This window comes from Ambystoma mexicanum, chromosome 1p (assembly GCF_040938575.1).
Source record: "Ambystoma mexicanum isolate Mex_15411 chromosome 1p, UKY_AmexF1_1, whole genome shotgun sequence".
In the NCBI taxonomy this organism is placed as follows: Eukaryota; Metazoa; Chordata; class Amphibia; order Caudata; family Ambystomatidae; genus Ambystoma; species Ambystoma mexicanum.
In genome coordinates, this window is record NC_090921.1 from 42,677,401 (window position 1) to 42,702,068 (window position 24,668).

General features: G+C 46.6%; 1 protein-coding gene across 1 annotated transcript in view; it reads left to right on the top strand.

Annotated features, from left to right (window-relative positions):
* Window positions 1-1,612: 1,612 nt before the first annotated feature.
* LOC138565890 (uncharacterized) overlaps window positions 1,613-24,668 on the top strand; it is a 98,756-nt gene continuing 75,700 nt past the window's right edge. Inside the window, exon 1 of the mRNA XM_069643032.1 lies at window positions 1,613-1,941. The gene's annotated coding sequence lies outside the window, so the exon portion shown is untranslated. The remainder of the gene's footprint in view (window positions 1,942-24,668) is intronic.

The window sequence follows — 24,668 nt, forward strand, 5'->3', positions numbered from 1 at the left end:
TAAAAGGCGAAGGAGAAACTGGGACAACTCTATTGCAACTCCGCCTCTTTCCTAATCTGACAAAATGTATACGATTCTGGTGAAAAATAGGAGGATCTGGCCTAGGTCTGTAAAAGGTTGGTAGGGATCAGGAATAGACAGCTTAATGCAAGAAGTGCCAAAACCCATTTTTAAAATGTCCTGATCTTATACTATTATTTGTTAGGCAATAATGGGAGCATTTGTCAAAAAATGCAATATACCAATCTGTTCTTGATGAAAGCTTTATAAAATGGTTAAAGAATCACTGCCACCCATCCTCCAGGTAAGAATCATTTGCAATGTTGGCTTGGTGGGTTAATGGGCCCTCTCCAGTGATTTATGAGATTACTGCAGGTAGAGCTCTTGCCAGTTCCAAATTAACTGAGCAAGTCCAAGCTTTCAATGTTTAAAGTACATCTTTTTTACCTACTTTTAAAACGAATATTTTCAGAACTTAAAAGATCAGCGTCATCTATTGATCTGGCAAGATGGTCAAGTAGGTCAAGGCATATGTGATTTTGGGCTTACTCATTTTTTTAATAATGGAGATTGCTTTTTTGTTTTAAATGAATATATTTACGTAATAGTGGCAAATTTATAAAAGGGGCGGGGTCTCAAGGCTGGTTTTTGCTTCACACGCAGCCCTAACTGCACTACCATCATCACCCGAATGACCGCCAGGCCTCTTCATCATTGGTGCCCTCCCCCCCAATCACCCAAATGACCACCAGGCCTCTTCAACATCGGCGCCCCCCCCCCAATCAACCGAATGACCGCCAGGCCTCTTCATCATCGGTGCCCTCCCCCATCACCCGGATGGCTGCCAGGCCTCTTCATCATCAGCGCCCTCTCCCATCATCCGAATGACCGCCAGGCCTCTTCATCATCGGCGCCCCCCCCCCGCACCCCCCATCATCCGAATGACATCCAGGCTTCTTCATCACCCGAATGAGCGCCAGGCCTCTCCCATCACCCGAATGAGCGCCAGGCCTCTCCCATCACCCGAATGAGCGCCAGGCCTCTCCCATCACCCGAATGAGCGCCAGGTCTCTCCCGTCACCCGAATGAGCGCCAGGCCTCTTCCATCACCCGAATGACTGCCAGGCCACTTCATCATCGGCGCCCTCCCCCCATCACCCGAATGACCGCCAGGTCTCTTCTTTATATCAGCGTCCTCCCCCCCATCATCCAAATGACCGCCAGGCCTCTTCATCATCGGCGTCCTCCCCCCTATCCTCCGAATGACCGCCAGGCCTCTTCATCATCGGCGCCCTCCACCTCTCACGCACACCCGAGACTCACACCACCACAGGGGCTTTCAGGGAAGTGTTGAAAAGATCCCGCAATTCTTTGCAATCTGCCCCCCCCCCCTTCTGGCGGGCCTGGCGTGGGCGTCGGCATCTCAGGGACCCCACTTCATGGACACCTAGTTCTTTCCAGACCGCGCAGGAACGCACGTCACGTAGCAGGACACGGCACGCACGTCACGTGATGAGAAGTACGCGTTGCTAGGTTCCTTGCTCTAACAGGAAGTGGGCGCTGCCCAATGGGAAAGCGCTGCTTGCGGGCCTCAGCTCCGGGTCAGAAGCGGCAGAGGCAGAACAGGGCTCTGGACACCAGGGAAGTGCTTTCAGGAAGGACTGTTGCTCGCCTACCCAGTGCCAGTCTCTTGCGCTGCCAAGAGCCGGGGCGTTCCCGGTTCTCGCTGGGCCTTGTGTATTATCAGCAGCATGGCCCCCCGAGTCCCCCAGTGCTTCCCTTTCCAGCAGAGGCGCCACATGTGAGATCTGCATGTGCAGCTCCTTGGTGCAGGTGGTCATCGTAGAATGAGCTTCTGACTCCCTGCATTTACACACACACGCTGTGTCTTAGTCCGGTGCCCTTGCTCACTATCCCCCAGGGAAGAAGACCTGGGGACAGGTGAGTGCATTACACGCAAACTGCAGACAGTGCCTTGGGGCTGGTGGGGATGTGGTGGTGTATGTCCCACTTTTACTCCTTGCTGCTCTCTCTGTGATTGTTCGATCAGCTTGAGTCTTTTATTTTCTCTGCACACTGTGGATATTATTCTTGTAATTCTCGAACAGCTCTCAACTTGACACACCTAATTGGTAGCATGAAAAATAAACGGGGTTGGGTTAAAAAAATACAATGACCTCGCTGTGGTATTTCTCCTCCCAGATGCTCTGGCAAACAAATCTGTAGCTTTCTTTAACAGAGCTCTTGTATTTCGTGTGCTTAAAAGTTCAGCCCATGTTCGTTCCCAGTAGATGCCACCCCACACTCCTTTTCAATTTTGAAAGTGCAGCTTGTCCATTAGCGGGGATGGAAGTGTACCCTACCCTTGATCAGCCACCACTGCAAAGAGAGACAATGAGCATGGGTGACAGGAGACTTCCCGCAGCCTCCCTCACTCATGGACATTCTCTTTCTGTCATTTGCATGGGCACTGGAGATGAGCAGTCCTGGTTTGTCATCGGTTTCTGGGGTAATATCCCACACTGTAGACTTTGGGTGCTCAAAGTAAAGGGCCTAGGGTTGCCACCCACCCGGACTGCCCGAGTCTCTGGTTTACTGACAATAACTCTTAGATTTTCTATCTCCCGTGGATCGGCAGTCTTAAGTTTAAAGTCTCAGAAGCCAGTGATATAACAACGGTAGCGGCCACTGGTTTTAAGGTGTCTGTCAGCCTGCAAGGCTGTCCGTTGTATTTGAATTCCGTAGTATTGCTTGGAGCTGTGATTTGAGGCTGCCCAGTAGGCGGCACCTAAAACAGAAGGGTCACAGTGCAAGTTTCATTTCAGTTACCCTTTTAGGTACGACATTCCAACTCTCCATCTGTTGCAACCTCTGTATTACTTGAATATTCTCAAGAGCGCTGAGCAGGAATTTTGGAAGCCAAGGAAAGATCAGCCTTTAACCCTGCACCCTATTCGGGTAAATTTCCAGGGACGAATAAGGGGACATTCACTAGGGGCTAACCTAACTAGCCATAGGCGGCTTATATGATGCGCCTCACAAGCTCTGGCACTGGGGCTTTGTAGCTGTAGTGGGATGACAACAGTATTGGATTAACCAATGAATATGACAGGGACAGTACTTCTCCCCACACTTCTATGTTTGGAGTAATTACCTTATACTCTCAGGATCCAGACTAGAACCACCAGAAACTTTGAAATGTAAATCCTGGTTCATAAAATAGTTCCAAGAATGATTGTATAACTAACTCCCTAGGGAGCCAATACCCTTGAGAAATGATCCACTTACGTAGGCAAACGATCAAGAAACACTAAATATACCTATAACAAGATCTAGCGTTCGTCTCCTTAGCAGGATTGCAAGAGGCCGGTCATATCGTGGGTTGGTCAAGTGATAGAATCTGTGTGCTCCTGAACGAAGCATCGAATTGGTGGCTGCCATCTTAGTATGAGCGAGACATGCCAAGGAGATCACCATCTTTGATATCCTTCATATCGGGAGTCTCTCCTCATGGTGGTAATCCGTAATAGACGGAGAGACGTGAAGTACAGTGCAACATGTTGGGTAAGTAAACCGCACGGTAGACTCAGACCACAGCCGCCAGATACCCGCGAGTCCACCGTTCTTGCCAGAGTTTCCCCAGAAGTAGGGGCACACAGGGCCAGGTCATCCGGGAGGTCCTAACATCATTCAAAGTGCTAATGTTAGAGCTGTTCATTTTGATGGCCCATGTGCATTTTAAAGCAATTCCCAGACAACAGCTATTTGGTTTACTTGTGGAAGAATAGGTAAACTGTATATGAATAGAAAAGTACAAAGTTGGCAACGTTTGAAAGCATAAAAAGAATGTTTTTCCAAAAATGCTATTTTATTTACACCGATGCACAGTGATATGCTCAATATTTTTCTTCATTGTTGAAAAAAGACAATGGGCCTCATTACGACCTTCGCAGAATGGGTTAACGGGCTCCGCTAATGGAGGCGGGCCCGTTAAACCCGTCCCGCGAAATTACGAGGTCCCCTCGCGGGACCCGGTAAGGACGCCTGGTAAAACCAGGCGTCGTTACCGGGTCCCGCGAGGGGAAGAAGAAGCTAACAGGCTGGTCATAATCGGCCCGTTGTTAGCTCCCTCTTCCATTCCCATTGAGCCCTATAGGGGCTCAGATGGGAATGGGGAGGGTTCCCGGGGGGAGGAATTACCGGGCCCTCCGAACTCGGAATGGCCCGGTGATTCCCCATTCTGGGAACCCGGTAAAGGAGCCTGGCTCGTAATGAGACCAAGTCCAGCTGTTACCGAGCTGGAAAAACCAGCAGGTTGCTGCCGACTTGGAATGAATTACCTCCTCGTGATTCCCGGAATCACCGGGGCATTACAGCCCTGGTGACCCGGTAATTCGGCAGAATTTCGTAAACAGCGGAAACACTGGTTCCGTCTATGACGGAGCCAGTGTTTCCATTTCCGCCTGCAGGCGGGTGGCGTTATTCCCTCCAGGTAAGACCTGACGGGAGTGACACCACCCGCCTGTAGAACTCAGAATCACCCGGTCTGGAAACAGCGGTGGCAATGGGTTTACCGCCACCGTTGTTTCCAGACCGGCAGACTCTAAATGAGGCGCATTGTTTATTAATAATAATAATACAACTAACCCATAGGAGAGTTCAAACACAGAAAGTTGTTGCAATATAACACGTGACTAGGGCACCCAAGCCTGTCTCCCTGTTTGCATTCTGTCACTTGCAGTTCTGCAATGAGGAATGAAAAACACAATTATGAATACCAGAAGCAGAGAAGCATGCAACGCAGGATGAACCACTCACACCTGACTGACATGGAGTGAAGGAATATATATCTCTGCTTCACAATCGCCATATAGAGTAATGAGGCATTGGTCGGATAGAAGCTGGATAGTGGCCAGTGTTTGCTTTTTAGCCAACGACAATCTGCATTTGCTTTACAATACACATATTTTGGAAAACCTAAACTACAAGTGCCAGAATGAAAACCACACTTGAATGAAGAGCCAGGGCTGGATGGGAAGTGTCAGACATTTTTATGGAACCACTTCTCTTTAGTTAAAGCGTTTTTGGAATGTAGCCCCCTCTCAGATCTAGCTAACCAATTTCAAGCGAGAGTTACACCATTCAAGGCCTCCAGGCTCACATCATTGATAAAGCCTGCTATGCCTATATCTTTTCCATTGCGAGCATAAAATGTCATTATTCAGACCCACCGCAACAATGCAGCATGACATTGAACAGTTTGTAGTATAAAAAAGAAAACTTTGAGCCAAAAAATCAGCATTTCTGCTCCACATTTTTTATTTACTGGAGGGTGCTAAGGAGGCTGTGTATAAGAGAGACAGGTTTCAAAACGGAGGTTGTGTGTGGGGCTGCAAAACAGCCAGCTTGCCATAAAAAGCTATAGATCATGTCCCCGGCTTGAAAGAACGGAGTATGTTTGGCTCTAATTTTTTTGTTTATTGTGCAAGCCTATTTTACATCATTAACTTTATTAATCATTGCCATTTGTAATTGTGCAAATAATCATATTGTCTGTTCTCAAATCCCCCCCAAGCAACTGCATGACTCCCACTCGCCTACATCCCTCACTCAAAAATTCATGCTCATACATTTACACTCCAACCCACTCCCTCTCACACACTTTAGTCCCTGCGACCCCCAACCATGTTCTTAATGCACACCGTCTGCTCTCCAGATACTCGTGCAGTCTACTGTCCTTCATTCTTTCTCGCTCCTCCGCCACCTTGCACCTTTTTTCCCAGTCTAGCGTACTCTTTCCCCAATTCTTACTGCCAATTTGACGCTCGCTCCCATGTTCTAGACCACCACTCCCTCTCTTTTTGACCCACCACTCGACCTCCCCCCCTTCTCTGCTTTCTGGCCCATCCCCCTCTCTCTACTTTCTGGCAGCACACTGCTCCCCCTCGGTCTCATTGCTCTCCCTTTTGGCCCACTGCTTCCCCTCTCTCTCCCCCCTCATAAGGAGACATGTTTCTTTTTTTAATGCAGATTGTTTTTTTGAAAAGGGCCTTTCAATGGCAGTCATTGTGTGTTTTTGCAAAAATAGCTGATTTTGCAGCTTTTTGAAAAATATCAGATTTTGCAGTATTTTAAGCGATCTTGGAATTGCTATAAGTTGGTGTTAGCCCGAAAATAGGAGGCTACTGTAAAACAATGAAGATACACTAGTCACGAGGAATAAAGGTAGTTTATTCACACTCTAGTGTGTACCGACCTCTACAAATGCACTGCATACAAGCATAGTAAAAGTGAGCCAAAATGTGTGGGCATACAGTTGTTTTATACAGTTTTACAATATCATGACGAATTTGGGCTAGCTGACCATGTGATAATTGCTTGTGACCTAAAGACCCATGAACGTGGGCAATTATCCACGCAACATGTGGTCGAACACTCCATGTCACCCTACAGACATACTTACTGTCTGGGAAGTAAGGCGCTGAGGGTGTGGAAGGATATCGTGTTCTTCAGTACAAGGTAATATTCCTTGCGCTACTTTATCTATGTTTGTGTTAAGCTAAAAGGTCAGTCTGCATGTCTTCTCAGTAGTTTCATCATCTTAGAAACAGAATATGCAGTGAATCATGCTTTGCTTTAACTTGTTCTGGATGGCAGGTTCACAATTAGCGGTGGAAAACAAGAGAGACAAGGAAAACAGAATGGCACCTAATTTATAGATTAGCTATGTTCGTGCCAGTGCTTCAAGGGTCTCTGTTGCAGAGTTCAGTGTGCTCAGTGATTCTTAGCATTCCTGTGTGGGGGCAGATTTTAGGGAAGCTCCTGAAGTGGTGACTTTGTGAGCTTTCACTACGTTCAGAATGAAAACACGGAAATGAGAGCAAAGCAGCCAAGATGGCGTTTTCGGAAACCGCGATGGCACAGTTCAATGTGTATGCGCTTAGGCCAACATTATAATGCAAGATATGTCTATTTTATAACCCCTCATTTTGGTCTAAGCCAACACATTGCTAGAAACAAATGACCATGTATCATTGTCATCAGAACAACCAGAGTCATCACTGTCCTCTATATTGATAGACATAAATTGTTTGATAGTGTCTTCCTGCATTATCAATGCATTAGTTACATCTACAGGAGGTTGGGAACCAGGCCTAAGCTTCATTAGTGATTTAACAACTACCTAATGCAGGACCTAAGACGGGCAGACATTGAATGCAACAACATAATACTATTTTTATCCCAACGATGATGGCAAGTGCCGAGAAGATCTTCCAACCCCAGGTTTTCAGCAGATTCCAAGCCCATGTTCCTATGTCCCAATTTCCTCCGGGAACGAGAACTTCAGTACAAAGTATGTGTAGTCGTTTTATAGCTTGGAACACCATGGGAGAAGAGTCGGGTACATACACACAACACGCAGACCCGGCCATTTTGCATACGGCACCACGTTCAGCGAATATTACATCTAAGACCATTCTATTCTGAAGAGCCACTAGTCAAATTGCTTTTTGCTACAATGTCATGTTGAACAATATGTCAGTAGTCTCATTAATAGTATTCTCTAATACTCTTGCCAATCTCCTAATATCTCATGAATTAAGGATTTGGCCTGAAAAAGGAATCGTGGCTTTTGCTACGTCACCTAATACCTGGGGGGGGGGGGTCATCATCTATTTCCCCTCCTATGCCTATGTTTCAGTATGTCTGCAGTGGATGTGACATAAACCCCAGGCAACAATATTCCCAAATAACAAGTCCCCTTCCAACCTTTAGGTAACCATGGATAGGCCTCTCTTCCACAAACAAAATATATGGGTCCCCCATTGTATAAGGGTCTAGTTTTGTTAAACAGCATTATTCATACATTTATCAGATGTTCCCATACACCAGTATTCTTCTTTTCTCAAGAAGAATGGTATTATATCTGGATCATGATTAATGTTGTAGGAGGGAGGGACTGCGTCCCAGTTCCCTACAGGTGCCATTTTAAAGGAGATCATAGATTGATGGGGTCTCGAATGTTTATCAGCATTCCTAGTGGAGGCAATATTTGTTGTACTCTTACTTGCAAAGACAGAGCATCCTAGGGGTAACAATACCAAACAATCAAATTCATTGATGTTCATCCCATCAAAGTTACCTATCGTGCCACTTCCCAAAGAATATGGCTCTTAAGGATGCATTACACAAAGTTGACAGTGGAAGTGGATAGATGTACCATCCCAAACCTCCCTCACTGTGTTGTGGTAGGTGAGAACATACCCAACAGTTGTTTTTTCAAAATCGCATGTGTGGCATTCACAATTTGTTTGAGTGTGTTATTGTGGTAACCTTCTCAATGTTTCAAATCATGTGTTCGAAGTGTGTGAGAGTGCACATAAAGAGGAGATAAAGTGGGGTTGGCAGTAGGCAACAGTATACTAAGCGGATGTGAACTCTCCAGGTACCATAAGACAGGTATTAAAATGATCATAACACAGGCTTCAAGCGTTATTACGATTAGTTTCTCCTTTGTTGACCATAGCCCACTAGATATGGGCTTTCTAGTAGCGATGTCAATTCTGTCCTCATTTGCATGTGCTCCAAAGATAGGCATAGTTTTTTAGTGTCCGTTAAGAAGCCTCTCTAAAACAGGCTTTGTAAATTCATCCGTCGGTGGCACTTGACCACATGGCCTATCTTGCTTGTAATCTTCTTCTGGATCAATGAATGTCTCTGTCTTCTTTTCTCAGCCCTACTGTTGCTCAAACAACATTTTTCCTTTGTCTTAGAGGGGATTGGAGGGAAAGCCGTTGGTTTCTTGTGGGTGCAGTATACAAACTACACTTTCCTAGTCTAGCAGAAATGTCATTTCCCTATCTAGTTCCGTGGTCGAAGATTGTACCTTGTGACTCCAGATATAGTGTGATCGGTGAATAAGGAAACAGGATCTGAAGAAAGTGTAGAATGAGTGGGTTGGGCTAAATAATTAGCCCCTGATCAGAATAGCCCCTGGCCACGGGCACATCTTTGTATTCAGGATTATCAACAACCCCCTCAACCCATTTGTCGCAGGGTAAAGGCAAGGGCATTCGTTTCAGGTGCGCTGCCTGAATCGAATGACATTTTCCATCTACTCGAACAGCCATCTGAGTGGCCAGTAGTACCTGATATGGTACTTTCCGACAAGCTGCGAGGCAGCACTTTTTTTTAAAATTCCTTCACCAAAACGAAGTCCCCAGGTCGAATGTGGTGACCAGGTCCTTTGTATTTCTCAGGCAAAGTGGCTTGCACCTGCTGGTGAATCAAACACCGGTTTTGAGTCGATAGGTCACAATAATCCGTTAATAGCGGATATTCTATCTTGTTCAACTTCTTGGTCTAGGTGCATTCCATATATTAGCAGGTCTCCCCATGACGATCTCATAAGAAGAAAGCCCGTTCTGGTTTGTGCTGCTGTTCTCATTGATAGTAAGGCTAAGGGTAAAGCATTGGGCCATTTCAATTTGCTGTGTGCACATATCTTGGCTAATTTATTCTTAGGGATACCGTTATGACGTTCCACCAAACTGGCGCTCTGGGGTTGCCGCACTGAATAGAATCTCTTATCTATTTGTAGCGACTTGCGTACTTGTAGTATAATAGCCGCTATAAAATGTGGTCCATTATCAGACCAAATTACTCTGGGCAACCCAAACCTTGGAAAGTACTTCTTCAACATTACTTTGGCAGTTGACATGGCAGTGTTATCCTTCAGAGGGAAGGCTTCGACCCATTTACTAAAAGCACATATCACTACCAACACATTTGTAGGTTTGGCATCTCTCCATCTCAATGAAGTCAAAATGTATCACTTCAAATGGCATAGCGGGAGGTCCAAAACGACCTTTTAGGTTCCGGTGTACCTTTACCAATATTATGTTGTAAGTAAATCATACAGTTCTGAAATAGTTGTTCAGCAGCTTTGGTAATGTTATCGTTATATCAAACTGTGTCTAAGTGTTTACAAATGCTCTTCGAATGAATGTGTGCTGGTCCCTGTGCCATAGTAACTATCACTATCACTGTTACGTATGCGTTAGGCAGCATCCATCTCTTTTCTTACCGATCTACCCAACATCCCTTCTTGTCCAATATCCCAGGTCCCGAAGCCCAACTTTCAATCTCTTCCTTCTGGGCCTCAGCCTGTATCTCTTTCACACCACTAATGCCCTCCTCCATCACCCCAGTTTCGGCAATCCATTTAGTGGAATCTAACACATACATCCGCGAGTGAGGGTCAGTAGCAGGCTGTTTAGCTATTTTGTCTGCAAAGGCATTTCCTTTTCCAATGTCTTCAGTCACCCTCTGGTGTGCTTCACATTTTAATATACTAGTTGTTTGGGAAGGGTTAATGCAGACAACAGTTGAACTATCAAAGGACTATGCAGGATTTTTGTACCATGAGATGTTAAAAATCCTCTTTCAGCCTATAATTTACCAACGACGGGCTGCTTCCTTTCACATCACTTTGGCTTTTCCTGCTGTGCTGGCGGAGTCGTGAGCTGAGTCAGTCTACGGCAGTCAGCTACGACTTTTTTCTCGTGAGGAGCTGCAGCAACGTGTTCCCTTTTTCTCTGCACTGCCGGCTGGAGCCGCAGCGTACTGTGCCTGTGCCTTTAACATCGGCCATTGACAATTGGAGGCGGATCCTATTTAGCCTCGATTCCGGCGCGGAGCGCGCGCGGAGTCGTGAGCTGAGTCAGTCTACGGCAGTCAGCTACGACTTTTTTCTCGTGAGGAGCTGCAGCAACGTGTTCCCTTTTTCTCTGCACTGCCGGCTGGAGCCGCAGCGTACTGTGCCTGTGCCTTTAACATCGGCCATTGACAATTGGAGGCGGATCCTATTTAGCCTCGATTCCGGCGCGGAGCGCGCGCGGAGTCGTGAGCTGAGTCAGTCTACGGCAGTCAGCTACGACTTTTTTCTCGTGAGGAGCTGCAGCAACGTGTTCCCTTTTTCTCTGCACTGCCGGCTGGAGCCGCAGCGTACTGTGCCTGTGCCTTTAACATCGGCCATTGACAATTGGAGGCGGATCCTATTTAGCCTCGATTCCGGCGCGGAGCGCGCGCGGAGTCGTGAGCTGAGTCAGTCTACGGCAGTCAACGGCTGGTCTCGGCAGTGCGACTCAGCTATTCATGACGGCGCACTCCGGCATAGGCGGCCAAACAGGCTCTGGCCCCCTTACCCGACGTAAAACCATTCAACAACGCCGTATGCAAAACCCTTGGACAGCGCTAAAAAGCGACGCGAGAGTGGAGCCAATAAAGGTAAGCTCCTTGCTCCACAAAAGTGCACCTAAAAACATGTCTGAACTTAGATCTCTTAATTCCTTGTCAACCGACCAAAGTACTAATGACGATATGACCACTGTTAACCCCTTGCCCGTACCGATGATAATGTACTCAGACGAGCAGCACACTGAGGAATCCATTGAGATTTCCACCGAAATATGTGCACCAGCTACCCTTGATAAAAAGGGAGACACCGTGCCTCCACAAAATCCATCGGCTACACCTGATATTGCGATTAATGAGACAACATTAATTGATCTGTCAACGTCAAGTCTAGATGAACCTGAAATCAACGTACCTAACACTGACACGTCTGGTGGAGCCTCCACATGTGCTTTGCACGCAGCTACTACCAGCGAAGTCAGCGAAGCCGAAACTATGGTTCTAACTTCAGACGACGGAACCGACGTGGAAGTCACCATCAGTTCTCCACAACGACCGCTACTATCATTACTCGACCTCCCCCCCTTAAACAGGAGTACAGACTCATCTACCTCTATTAAACCACTGTACTCGAACAAAGGAGACAAGTTCTTTACGCCATTCGACTTAACGGATGTCGAGCTCTTGGAAGCCTCACAAGAAAACGAGGATCTTGCCTCAACAAGTTACTCTGAAGCAAAAAACGCTATTGCATCAAATTTAATTGCAACTGCAATCATTGAGCACGACGAAACCACTTTGGCCGTGAGCTCCTTAGTATCAAACTTGAAGCACATTAAAGCTCAAAGCGCGGTCAAACATCGAGCTGCTGAAATCTTTGATAAAGTTCCCACACGCACTGTCTTTGTCTACACAAAGCCTAATTCCTTCAATGAAAAGGACACTACACCGTCAAAAAGGACCTCCCTTATGACTCAAACAGAGCAAGGAGACCAAAGAAACAACATCGATTGGTCCCACAAGAAAAACGGTGATGTGCAAAACTTAGCAGGGATGCCTCACACCAGCGAATTGACGCGACAAGCCCCCCATCTTGGGCTGCTAACGCATCCCAAATGCGTGACTGACGGCAAACTTAATCACGCGTTACGGCATACGAAGCATTATGCCCAATCACAACATCAAACCACATCATCCGTGCACCCAACAAAAAACAAGAATTTGTCTTCAAACATTCAACCTGCCCCAAAAGCAGTTCCGGCAAATGTAACTGGTGATGCAATATTAATACCAGACTCTCATTCAGACTCCATAAATAGTAACCAGTCTAATCTAGGTGAACAGACTGGAGCGGGCCCTAAACCGAGTCTTTCATCAGCAGCAGCAATGCAGATTTATAACAACGTACTAGCCGCATCATCAACAGCACTCTTGCCTTTTCTAAAAATGTACGAATCTTTGCTAGATACTTACAAGGACCAGTCCACACTTATCATTTCATTAAAGGAAAAGATGGATAGTTTTGAGACTGTAACAAACTTTCTACAGGAACAGCTGACTCAGGAAGCCGAAAAGACAATGCGTTGGCAAGAACGCTTAAGCGACCTTGATGCCCGACATCATTGCCAAAACGACTCCTTGTCCGACGGCCTTCTTGAGGCGGTGAAATGGATGCGACATTTCTCAACCGAAATCTACTCCAAGACTGAGCACCAAACTACAGACTCAACGCCCACGCGAAACCCTGAATCCCAAAGAATTCTAATGCAGGACGCTTCCTTGCAGGCCATAACAAAGACAATAATTCAGACAACAGCAGATCAAACTTCAACCTCAACTGAAAAAATATCCAACTCAGTGATCTCTGTTTCACAGCAAGCATCTGCGACCAGCTTAAACAAACCTCCTTTAATTCACGAAGCCTCCGATTGTGACCATTCAAAAAATCTCCCAACAAATGGCCTTTTATCTCAGCCTCCGGCAATGAAATCTGTGGCCTCCTTTGGCATCTTTCAAGGCCCTTCAAAACAAATAGAAGTAAAAGACTTTAACGCTGTAAATCACATCAAACGCCAAGCTCAGAACTCACGCCAGACAATACCAAGACCAGGAGTCAAAAAATGCACATCATCTCTGAGCTCTCGAAACCTGATTAGAAATTTGCCGAAGGTCCCCACCCCCGGTCTATTTAACCAGGCCAAAGCAGTTAACCAAAATGACTCAGACATTAGAAAAAAACAAACAAAACAGGTAAAGAAGCTCGATGCCCCAGAAGCCCATCCGAACAAACGTCAAAGAACAGACTCTGACTCAGTAATTGCTACAAACAATTCTTCCAGCTCTACAATCGATATCTGTGACCTATCTACATACTCTGAGGACTTGTCATTCGACCACCAAAATTTGGTTCCAGATTTTGCTCAAGAAACTTCACAATCAACTCACTTACCGACGACCACGAATGATCCCAATCGATCTACGAACATCGACAAAAATCCAATAAGGACGAGGCCAAACAAGGAACAAAAGTTATCCCATTTGAATCCAAAACACACAAATTCGCATGGGAACAGGTCAGTCCATTATCGTTCTCAGGCATCTACTTCATTGGGTTCTAGTGTCGGCTTAACACCTTGCAAACTCAGATTGCAAAATCTTCACCACGATGATCATGACGTGAACATGAACGTGATGAAACTACTCACTTGCATTCCGTCACTACGAACGATAGTGTCAGCAGACATAAGAATTGTAGAATACGCAACGGAACGACGTTGTGATCAAGTGCTCTTGCATATTCCATCTGCCTTAGTACGGAACACTATTCTGCAAGCGGCAAATGAATTACTGAGCTATGGCTTTGACGTTTCAATTGAACCGCAAAACCTGGGCACAAACAATCGGAAAACCAGTCCGGAGTATTCTGCTCCCAGTCATCGTGAACAAAGACACATGGAGCACAAACAGAAACCACCACGAGTTGAATTTCAAAGATCTGAGACAAATCGGATCCCGATGAACAACATGACGCACAGCATAACAGATCGGAATTAGCCATCAGTTCGTGCAACAGAATGCACACGTGAAATTCTCTCTTGGAATACCAGGGGGTCTTCTCACCTATTCAATCGGTTTGATGTCAACCTGGACAAGGCATTTATCATTTGCCTCCAAGAAACCTGGTTAAGTGAACCCCCAATGAGAGATGGCTTTACGACCCTATTAAATCCCGCTGTCAAAGGACCAAAAGGCCGCCCCTCTTCTGGTCTACTAATGATGATTAAAATTAACACATGGTGGCAACCTAAGGCTTCATTCGCTCCAAATCCCTTCATACAAGGCGTCCTATTACAATCAAATCACCAATCTGATGACGCCAGGTCACATCTGCTCATTCTAAATGGTTATTGGAATCCACATAAAATCAGTACTAAGCTTTTTCTTAGTTCTATGCTCCACATCCTCGATGAGGCCATATTGAAATACAGGAATCTCTCAATCATTTGTGCAGGAGACTTTAATTGTGCTTGGTTTAAATACGAGCGTGAAACACAGAGCTACAAGCCTGCTCTAGACAAAGACATCCCTACCCGTGGCATGTTATGGAGCCGTGCCCTTTGCACAAGGAACTGTTTAATGGTTAATGGGAACGTCATAGGAGACCAACCGCCAAGTCAAACGTGGTCAAACAACAAGACCCACTCAATCATTGACTACTTCTGGGTCTCACATAATCTATTTGAGAAAAACCTGTCTCTAACAATCTTGCCTATGTCAACGAGCGATCACAACCTTTTGCGACTTACCTGTCAGCTGGAATGGTCATTGGACACTCGTTACTATGAAATTCCGATTTCAGTGACGGCAGGTGGCAACCGTCTCAGAATAAATAGAAGGAACCTCCAGGAAATAAGACAGAATTTTGTCAACAATGACGACTCGTTGATTGAGTATATTCCTTTACTCTCCGATTTTGTCACAACACGTACTTCCAATGCAACTATGGGTCATTTACATAAACATGTCTCATCCATGATAATAACGTCTGCAAAAAGAGAAATGCGACGAGATGTGAGGAAGCTAAAGAAACTGATTAAGACCACCGACAACAGAAGATCCATTATTCATGACATCCAAAATCGACGACCATCGTATCGTTCCTGGCTTAAATCACAAAAAATCATAATTGAACAAGATAAAGCGGAGTCGCTACTGAAACAGCTAATTCAGAAAAACTCCCGCGAAACTTGGGCCATCTTAAACACTGGGAACTCCAAACATCAGCCAACGACGATAAACGTAATTGCCCCCGAGCAATGGACACAACATTACGCAAAAATCTTCAGTAATACACAACAAGAAGACCAAAGTGCTCCAGAGACAAATCCAACTTCTTGGGGGCTACGAGTCACTGCCGCCGACATAAAAACTGCAATACAAGCACTGAAAAACTCTAATGCCGCTGGACCCGACCTAATAACTAACATCATGTTAAAAGATAACGCGGAGGAATGGGCTAAATTGATAGAAATCCTGTTTGTCAGACTGTCCACAACAACAACAATTCCTGGATCCTGGCGAGAAGCAATAATAGTCCCAATTTACAAAAAAGGCAATCGGGCAGACCCATCCAACTATCGCCCGGTAGCCTTGTTGGACACCATTGGGAAAATTTTTGCATCGTTTTTACGCTTACAGCTTACGTACTGGTCAACGACGAACTCAATCCCTGACATCCGGCAGACCGGATTCACAAAAGGAGTCGGGGTGGAAGTAAACCTGCTTTTAATGACAATCCTAAAATTGGAAAGTATAAGGGCCAAAACCAAACTGTTCGTAGCCTTTATCGATCTACGTAGTGCCTTTGACACCATTAATCGCTCAAAACTCTGGGCCAAACTAAAGAAATGGAATTGCCCAAGTAACCTGATGGATCCAATAAAAGCGCTACACTCAAACACTTCAATCAGCATTCGACTAAACAACCAAGGTGCTCTTTCTAACCCTATACCAACAAACACAGGGGTGAAACAAGGATGTCCACTAGCAGCCGAGTTATTCAAACTGTTTATTGCCGACATACCTGAACACCGGAAAAATGTGAGACATTTTCCTCCAAATTTAAATAACATCGAAATCGGTCATTTAATATACGCAGACGACATAGTCCTTCTGGACAAAACCCAGATAGGCCTACAACGGCAATTGTCCAACCTTAATGAATACCTCGACTCCAACGATTTGTCAATAAACATCGACAAGACCAAAATTATCATCATCGGCAAACCAAAATCTAATAATCAACGTCCTTTCACCTGGCATATAAATAAAAAACCACTAGACGTGGTCGATTCAATTAGATATTTGGGGATATCCTTTAACAACTCACTCTGCGAAACTCCTTGGAAAGTAGACTTGAAAGCCCGCATGGTGCAATTTGGAATTCAAGCCCAGCTTCTGGACAAATCTTATGGCAAATTCGCACTCACCCCAATCCTGAAATTTTATCTGCAGAAAGTCGTTCCAGCGATTACTTATGGATCTGAAGCAGGGTGGTCCATCGAAGCGGTTTTTTGGCAGAAGCTTGAAGCTATTTTTTGGCGACGTGTCCTGAAGTTACCAACCTACATCTCAATGATCCAACTAAGATACGAACTATCCATAAACTCGCTTCATGCTTGCGTAATATGGAAATCTCTGATGGCTTTTAGAAAAATGATTATGCCATCCAAACCACCTGCCTATCAGCCCTTTTCCATCAGACCTGGCCCGGGGAATTCAGTATTACTTGAAGAGTGGAAACAACGCCTGACAAACATTCTAGCCCATGCTAACTCAAACACTGATGAATTGATAAAGCGACCGCAATTGGTTAAGAAAAAGGTCGACACAATGCATTGGATCCAGAATTACGACCAACGTAGCAAGATGGTTACAACTCTAGACACCGCAATTGGACAACATAAGTTGGGCGTTCTATGTAAATACTTGACAAACTGTCCTTCCCGCCATCACCGGGCTCAGTTTTTACGAATTCGGTTAAATGCAATCAACACAAAAGCAGCACTGTGGCTTCGTCATTCAAACAAAGTAAACAACGACAGATGCCGTTTCTGCATGAAAGAACCTGAATCCATCGAACATCTGATAACCAAATGCACGTTGCTCACAACAAAACGAGCCTTACACCTAGGCAACTTTTGCCCAGCGGATCCAGAAGCACGTGATTGGTGGTCGCAGGCAATGGCCGGGAATGTTGTAAAACTCTGTTGTGCGATAGTCAACTTTATAGACGCACTTGATCTAGAGAATATAGAAGGATGCTTTTAATGGAGAGCACATCAATCGAACTTTTGTCTACAAAGAAACGGACTAAAGGAAATGAATCTTCGGATGAACCTCGGTTGTAATAAAAGTCTGATGTCGCGGTATCATACTGCGACATATTTCGACTGATGTTTCAAAAAAAAAAAAAAAAAAAAAAAATAATAATTTACCAATGTTGTGAGTGACTCCAAAGGAATACTGACTATTCGTGTATATGTTAACGCTGAGCCCTTGGGATATCTCACAAGCTCTAGTCAAGGCGACTATCTCAGTAGCCTGGGCAGAGTTGTGTGGAATTCTTTTACTTTCAATAATGCTGTCTAAAGTGGTAATCGCATAGGCAGCAGTAGAAGTGCCATCAGGTAATTTAAAACAAGAGCCATCACAAAACTGCTCTCCTTCTGGTGATGTTAATGGTGTATCGATCAAATCAATTCTGCCTTTTGTATCTTGCTCAGTAATGTGCAGACACTCGTGGGAAGCACTATTGGTGCAATCCTCATTTTTAAAGGAGGCAATAGTTCAGCCGAATTCAAAGAACAGCATCTCTTAATTTTAATGTGAGGTGCAAATGAAATCAATTCATACCTCGTAAATCTAGCAGCACACAATGTTGTGAGGTGCAATTTTAATGTGAGGTGCAAATGAAAATCAATTCATACCTCGTAAATCTAGCAGCACACAATGCTGAGTCTGTGTTCTATTCAATAGAACATCCACTGAGTGGGGTACCATTACGGTCAAGGAGTGACCCAAGACCATACCCTCACATCGTTTCACTGCGGCAGCAGCAGCTGCAGCCCTTAGACATTTCGGCAAAGCAAATGCAACAGCCTAACGTGGAGGAAAAATAACCACACGGTCTACTTCTTCCTCCATGTTCCTGTGTCAAAACAGCCAAGGCACGCCCATCCATCTCATGCACGAATAAATCAAAATCCTTTCTGTATTTTGTTGTGCCCAGAACCGGCGCTGAACATAACGCGGTTTTGAGCAGATCAAAAACTTCTTGACAATCTGTGTCCCAAGGGTAATGACTTTAGTTTAGTTTCTTTATTTGTACCGCGCACCGAACCCTGGGGTAACCGAGCGCCGGAGACTTGGAGACAGTTACAACATGGCAAAAATATACAATACAGACTCTGAAATAACATTAGGTGTAGTAGACTAGGTAACAAGATGGTCGACAGGGACAAGTGGAGAAGAAGTACATTAAGCAGAGTTTTTGTTGGCAAGCCATGTTTTAGTATTGGCTCTAAAGGTCCAAAAGGAGGGTTCTGCTCTAAGGTTTAGAGGCATAGTGTTCTATAGTTTGGCAGCTAGGACCGGGAAGCTGGCGCCACCTGCTTTTTTTAGGGAGAATTTGGGAATGGAGAGGCAATGTGAGTATGGCGTTCTAGTTGATGTGTGATTGTGGAACTTGTCTGCCAGGTATTTGGGTGTGTCATTGGAGCAGCATTTATGGACAATGACGAGGGATCTGAGAGTGATTCTGTCTCGTACAGGGAGCCAGTGAGCATCTTGTCTGATGCTGGAGATGTGGGCGTGTCAGGGGATACTGAGGGCGGCTCTGAGGGCATTATTTTGAAGCACCTGTAGTTTGTTCAGGTTGCGTTCTGACGTGCCGAGAGAGTGTGTTACAGTAGTCAATTTTTGAGAGCACTAGCGCTCTGGCTAGTGTAATGCAGCTGGACAGAGATAGGAAAGGCTTGCAGGCGTTGATAAGCTTATTTGTATAACATGTGGTTGAGGCTGTGGCATTCACCTGTCTTTTGAGCGAGAGAGTAGAGTCTAGATAAACCCCAAGGGTTTTAATTTCTTTGGCTACTGTGATTAGGTTACCGTCTATGTTGATGGACACGTAACGGGGGTCTAGTTTGTTTAGCCGTGGTTGGGAGCCGACAAGAAGGAGCTCCGTTTTCTCGTCGTTGAGGCATAGGCCGTGCTCTGCCATCCAGGCTTGGATCTCCAAATATAGGTTGTTGATTCTGATGGAGTCCTCATCGTAGCACCCTGATAGGGTGATGAGAACCTGGGTATCGTCAGCATAATTTGTGTATGTGACACCCAGTTTATCCAGGCGGTCAAACAATAGCTTAGTGAAGATATTGTATAGGGTCGGCGAGACGCACGAGCCTTGAGGGACGCCGCAGGTGATGGGGACAGAGATTGCCGAGGCCCCCGGGGAGAAGACCCGGGTGGTTCGGTTGGTTAGGAAGGACTGGATCCAGGCAGTCGACCTGCTTAGAGAAGGCAGCTGAGGTCATCAGATGTTCCGTGAGGATCTGATGGTCGACGAGGTCGAAGGTTGCTGATAGATCTAGCAGTAGGAGAATGGTTAGATTACCCTTATCCTTTGCCTCATCCATCTGGATTTTTAGGTCCAGTAGGGCTGACTCTGTTCCGTGCCTTGACCTGAAGCCGGATTGTCTGAGACCCAGGAGGTTGTTGTCTTCCAGGTGCTTCTGGATTTGTAGGCAGGCCACTCTGTCTAAGATCTTTAGAATGTAGGGAACAGTGATGATAGGCCTGTAGTTGGTTAGGTTGTTGGGGTCTAGATTAGGTTTTTTTAGTAGTGGCATGACCCAGGCCTCCTTGAGGCTGCTAGGCGCTGAACTTGATTGGAAGGATGCGTTAAGGGCTGTTGTGAAGGGCGCCAGAATGTTGGCGCCTTTTTGGATGATGGGAGCTGGGCATCTGGAGGGTTTGAGGCCCTTAATGATGCTTTCTACTTCTTTATTGGATACTGGTGAGAAGAAGGGGGGGCAAGTGGGAGTTTTGGGAGTGGTGGACGGTGGATGGTTTATTTTTTTGGATAGGCTGTTTTTTTTCTGTAGAATTTTGGATTGTAAAATGGTGATTTTGTCTGCTAGGGCTTTTTGAATCCTCTCACACCAGTCTGCATCTTTCACGCAAGTTTCTGCCAGTGTGTGGGGGGGGGGGTTCGAGTTCCCTGAGGATATTGAAGAGCTCTTTTGTTTTGGATTTGGCGCTCTCAATTCTGTTGTCATAAGTCTCTTTTTTTTGCCTTGAGGATGGCGGTTTTGTAGGTGGTGGCTTCTATCGAGAGTTGTGTTTTGTTGGATAGGCTGGGTGTTTTTCTCCAGGTGGCTTCAGCAGCTCGTTTGGCGTTTCGGAGGATTTTTAGCTCTGGTGTGAACCATTTGTTCATGTGGGCTGTCGGTTTGGCTTTGGTGAGTTTGAGTGGAGCGATGGTGTCTACTGCTGATTCTAACGTTTTCTTGTAGAGGTCAGCAAGTTTCGCGGCATCTAGGTTAACATAGTTTGTGGGGGTAAGGATGTTGTCTATAAGTGGGCGGAGGTTTTTTAAGGTGATGTTGCGGTTATTTCTGGTGAGGGTTTGAGGGATGATGGGGGTTGGTGTGCTTGGTTGTGATTTCCCTTGGATGGAGAAGGAGATGGCGTGGTGGTCAGACCATGCAGTTTGCTCATTTTTTGTGATGGTCGTAGAGCAGTTGAGATCTGCTAGCCAGTCCAGGGCGTGAACCCTAGTTGGGAGATGGTGCTTTCCAGGGAGAGCGCATTGGCATCGTTTGGGTCGCTGAGACCGAGGTTGAGGTCGCCAAGTAGGATAATTTGAGATCCTGTTTTGGTGTTGGTGGTCAAGAGGTCGGATATCTCTTCCTCAAATGTGGTAATGGGTCCTGGGGGTCTGTAGAGGAGGTGTAATAGTATGGTTTGTGTAACAGAGAGTTGGTGCTTGGCTGACAGAAGTTCTGCAGACCGGAAGCTGGGCGCTGGGGTTAATCTAAGGCCAAGGGATGTTTTGGCAATGAAGGCTACTCCTCCTCCTTTGCCTATGTCCCGGTCTTTCCTTAGTATTGAATAACCTTCTGGGATGGCGAGGGATAGAGCTGGGCCTGCTGCTTGGTGCAGCCAGGTTTCAGTGATAGCCAGGAAGTGCAGGTTGTTGGCAGAGATGAAGTCTGCGATATCTAGCGCATGGGCAACCAGGGAGCGGGCATTGATGAGGGCACCCTTTTTTTTGGAATATTTTTATTATATTTTCAAAAGCAAACGAAACACATATTACAACTATTTCAATACGCAAAAAACATCATTAGACCATCATATTTCCATTAGAACTCCCCAACTCTTCCCCCCCCCCTAAACTAGAGCCAATTCGCACATGTCTTCTACTGGAGCATTATCAGGTGGCACAATACTTAAGCGGTCATCACCCGAGTCCTCTGTTCCGTTGTTGCCCTGGTAAGGATTTGCCATAGAGGCCACCAATTGCTGCCAGGCCAGCAGGGGCCCTACTTCCTCCTCGCCCCCCCTGGTGACTACTTCAAACCAGACAACAGATTCAGCTTCCGCCCATTTCAAGAGGTCCGCCCACCATAGCTCCACCCTAGGTCTATGGGTCACCTTCCAGCCCATTGCAATCCTGCGCTTGGCCAAAACATAAGCCAAGTCCTTCATCTTGCTCATGTGTTTTGAATGCCGGGGTCTAGGAAAAAGCCCAAGCATGCATGACCAGGCCGATTCCACATCCAACACCACTCCCCCACCAGCCAGTTTCGTTTTAACCTCATCCCAGAACCTGAGCATTTCCGGGCAAGCCCAAAACATGTGTAGCAGCCCCGCATCCACCTCCCCACACCTGGGGCATTGCTGTGTAGCTGGTCCCCCAAACTTTGCAATCTTCCCAGGGGTCAGGTAAGCTCTGTGCGTAACATATAGTTGAAGTTGTTGGAATCTCGCATTCCGAGACACCTTTTTGTGGTACCTCTGAGCCCACACCCATTACCCGTCTGTCATGGGTCCTCCCACCTCCTCTTCCCAATCCTGTCTTAATTGGAGCAACTCCTTCCCCGCCCTTACTCGCAGGAGCTCATATATCCTCATTATCTCGTGCCCGCCCTCTGATACATCACACATGGTTTCCAGGGAGGCATCAGGATCCTCCGCTAGCACTGTCTCGGGCCATCTTTCTCTGGTCTTTTTCACAAGCCTAGCGTAAGTTATATATTGGCCACCATGCACCCCCGTCTCTTCCTGCAACCTCTGGAAGTCCAATGCCTCCCCCTCCTGCCATGTCTCAGAGGGTGGCCAGGCCTACCTGTTCCCAGTATCTCCGGACCGATTCGAGTAGTTGATAGTCGCTCCCGCACAGTGCCACCAGTGGGGCCTGCTGGAAGTACGGCTCCAAATCCCCCATCATCCTCTAAGTCCTTTGCCAGATCTCCCAGCCCAGCCTCAGCAGCCGCCCCCTGCCCACCAGTTTGTCTCTACGCAACCACACCACTTCCTTCAAAAAGTATGGGGCTGAATCCCCACGCAGAAGCCTAGCCTCTGCCGGGTCTTCCGCCGAAAGCCACCTGGCTACATACAGCAGCTGCCCTGCCAGGTAATAGAGTTCAAAATTTGGCAGGCCAATACCCCCCTTGTCATACGGGTTCTGAAGCTTCCACAGGGCCACCCTGTTCCTGGAGTTACCCCATACAAAACCCCTGCACACGCTGTGAAGTTTCACAAATAGGCTTCTGGGTATCAAAAACGGGACATTCACGAAAAAGTGCAAGAGTCTAGGCAATACCACCATCTTGAGCAAGGCCGCTCTCCCCATCATAGTCGGGGGCAATCTAGCCCAAAACGCCATGCTATTCTTGATCCCCTCTATCGCTCTTTCCGTGTTATGTTTGTGTTCCGCCTCGATCTTGTGGTAAATATTTACTCCCAAATACCTAAATGTCTCTGTCTGCCATGGTATTGGCAGGATAGGCAACCTCTGCGACGGGACATTCCTATATCTGCCCAAAGGAAACAGACTAGACTTTCTGGGGTTCACCGATATGCCTGAAAGTGTGGCGTACCGTTCCATTACCTCCAACACATACTGCAGATTTTCTTCCGGATAATGCAAGTAAAGAAGCATGTCATCCGCATATAGTGATATCAGGTGCCTACCACTGACAGTGCTTATGCCCACCTCCCCATATTGTTGTCGCAGGCATATCGCCAACGGCTCTAATGCCAGTATGTATAGCATGGGTGACCAGGGGCATCCCTGTCTGGTCCCCCTACTAAGTTGCCAGGCCGTGGACCCCGTTTTGACTCTCGCCATCGGGGCGCTGTATAGCAACTGGACCCACCTGAGGTATCCAGGTCCCATTCTGTATCCCCTCAGGACCGCTTTCAACCAGGGCCATTTTACCGAATCGAAGGCTTTGACCACGTCTAACGACACTATGGCCAGCTCGCCCTTATCCTCCTCAGTTTGGTCATTGATATGGTGTAGCCTCCTATGGTTATCGGTGATGTTCCTGTCTGGAACATATCCGTCTGATCTGGGTGTATCAGCTTCCCAATAACCTTCTTCAACCTATTAGCCAGCACTGCAGTAAGTATTTTGCTGTCCTGGTTGAGCATGGACAACGGTCTGTAAGACCCGCACTCCACGGCCGGCTTACCTGGTTTCAAGAGTGGGATGATCACAGCCTCGCGGAGGGACAATGGGAGTTCCCCCTGCTCTTAGGCCTCGTTGAAAGTGGCAAGCAGTGGCTGGAGCAGATCCTGCTTATGTTTTGTAAAACTCACTAGGCAACCCATCTGAACCAGGTGCCTTGCATGTGGGCAGATTCTGAATCGCCACCTCCAGCTCATCTGAGGTGACATGTGCGTCTAATTCTGCGCATTCTAGGACGTCCAGGGTGGGCAACTCTATGTCCTCCAATGTGTCCAGTATGTCTCGGCACATATCCTCCCCCGTATCCTCGTACAAGTGTCTGCAAAACGTAAGGAACTCCTTGTTTACCCCATCTTGGGTGTTGCAAATGCAACCTCCCTCATCCCTTACCTCACTGATCACCGAGCGGGGGGGGGTCTCACTCTTATACAGCCAGGCCAGCAATCTGCCTGGCTTGTCGCCCCCCGCATGTATCCTCTCTGTGTATTTCCTGTAATTGAGTCTGCACAGCCTATCCCAGAGTGCACTACAGGACACCCGTAGCTCTTTTATCTTGGTTCTGTTATTATGGGCGGTGTTTTCACAACGCGTGAGATCCTCCAGCTCCCTTTCCGCTTCTTGGAGTTCCCTTTCTATACCCCCCTGGAGCCCTTTAGCCTTGGAGATGGCTACCCCACGCACCACCACTTTTAACGCTTCCCACAGAGTGCCC